This window comes from Chrysochloris asiatica, unplaced genomic scaffold (genome assembly GCF_000296735.1).
Source record: "Chrysochloris asiatica unplaced genomic scaffold, ChrAsi1.0 scaffold00263, whole genome shotgun sequence".
Lineage (NCBI taxonomy): Eukaryota > Metazoa > Chordata > Mammalia > Afrosoricida > Chrysochloridae > Chrysochloris > Chrysochloris asiatica.
In genome coordinates this window covers 2365491-2367671 of record NW_006408781.1, presented here as the reverse complement: position 1 = coordinate 2367671, position 2181 = coordinate 2365491, and positions in this window count along the sequence as shown.

Sequence of the window (2181 nt, the reverse complement as noted above, 5' to 3'; positions counted from 1 at the left end):
TGGTTCCTGCTGAGAGATCTGAGGTTAATCTTACATGCTTGCCTTTCTATGTGACCCTTCTGTTTTCTCTGGCTGCTTTCAGAAGCGTCTCCTTGTCTTTGAGTTTGGAGACCTTGACTAATATGTCTTGGTGATTTTCTTTTGGGGTCTGCTCCTCTTGGAGTTCGTTGAGCTTCTTGTATGTTTATCTTTTCACTTTTCAGGATGTTGGAGAAATTTTCTTCCAGTAGCTCTTCGATTATTTCCTCTGTGGACTTGTGTGATTCTTCTTGTTCTGGAATGCCAATAATTCTTAAGTTATTCCTCTTCATGTTGTCCAACATGAATCTTAGATCTTCCTCCAAATTTTTTATCCTTTTTTGTGTTTGTTCTTCTATCTTAGTGGTATTGAGAGACTTGTCTTACAGCTCACTGATTCTTTCTTACATCTCATCTATTCTACTCCTCTGCCCTTTCAGAGTGTTTTCTATTTCTGCCATTTTGTTTTTGATTGTTTGGACTTCTTTCTGTAGGCTTTGCATTGTTTCCAATTCTGTATCTATCTTTTTTGATTGCTCTTGTAGCAATTTCCTGACTTCTACCTTATTTTTCTCAACTCCATTGTAAAGTGTTTTGAAACATTTTATAATCATTTTTCTGAATTCTTTCTCAGGCATTTCCAGTGCCTGCCCTCTGTCCAGAATGGAGTCCAGATCTACTTCTAGGTAATTTGTCTCAGATATTTTATCTTTTTTTCTGAACATGTGCTGATATGGTCATCTGCTTTTGCTTCTTGGACATGCTTAATGTTTATCTGTGGCCCTAATACTTAAATGAGTATGTGTTTTGGTACTTGTTAATGTTTTCTGATTGCTTCCAGGAAGATGTGATCAGGATGTGGTCTTCCCTTTTTAATCTTCTTATTGCTTAACTCAGAGTAACTCTCACAGGTGTTGCCTGTTTCCCTGGTATATGGCAGCTGCTATTGGTTTTTGCTTGGGTTTTGGTGTTTTATAAGGTGTGATTACAGCTTGGCTATTTGGCAGTAGTTGCTGACTCTTCTCGTGTAATATAGGGAGACAAAGAGTCCTCCAATAGCAGAAGGGAGGCTACGTAACAGCCAAACAACAGCAGTCGGGTAAAAAAGAAAATCAGATTCAAAAGCAAAAACAAAAATGGGAGAAAGAGGAAAAAGGGGGAAAAAAAAAAACCAGAAGAAAATAATGCAGCACCAATAAAAACAAAACTGAATACAGCAGTCTCTAATCACAAAAAAGGGAGAGTTGGGCGGAGGAGAAAAAAAGGCAGAAGAAAAGAAAAAAAAAGAAAAAAAACCCCAAAAATTATTATTAAAAAAAAAAAAAATCTGTGGCTTAATGTAAGTATGTCTTTAATGTCCTAACTCTCTTTCAGTCACTTCTGCCCTCCTCTCCTTGTAAGGTGCTGTCGAGTCAATTCTGACCCATAGTGACCCTGTATAGGGTTTTCGAGGAGTGGCTGGTGAGCCCAAACTACCGACCCTGCAGCTCAAATGGCCCTGTAGCTCAAAAGGCCCTGCAGTGTGGGGCCCCACTCCACAATGCCACGCCAGGACTCCTCTCAAACCAGTGAAAAACAGCACACCCAAATAGGACACACATCCATGTCTCAGCTTGGGCTGAGTGTGTGGGTTCCCGAGGAGCAGCTGGTGAGCTTGAACCACAGACCTTGCAGTTCAAAAGGCTCTATATTGTGGCACCCCAATCCACAGAGCCATGCCAGGACTCCTGCCAAACCAGCAAAAAAAGGCATACCCAAATAGGATGCACATCCGTGTCTCAACTTGGGCTGAGTGTGCGGGCCCCTAAGGAGTGGCTGGTGAGCTTGAACCACTGACTTTGCAGTTCAAAAGGCTCTGCAGTGTGGCACCACAACCCACAGAGCCACACCAGGACTCTTGTCGAACCAGTGAAAAAAAGCAGACCCAAAGAGGAAGCTCATCTGCTCCTCAGCCTGAGCTGAGTGCGCGGTCTCCCAGCAGAAGAAACCACTAGTGATGAGGGTGGGTTGCGGTCCCTCGGCCAAGCCCCTGCCTCTACCCACCCGAATGGAGGTGGACAAACAGTGAATGCACCAATTACCTGACACCAAAGAAAAAAATATAATCGGAACCACGTAAAATTGCCAAAGTATATTGTGTACCTTTCTTTTTTCCAAGGTTCC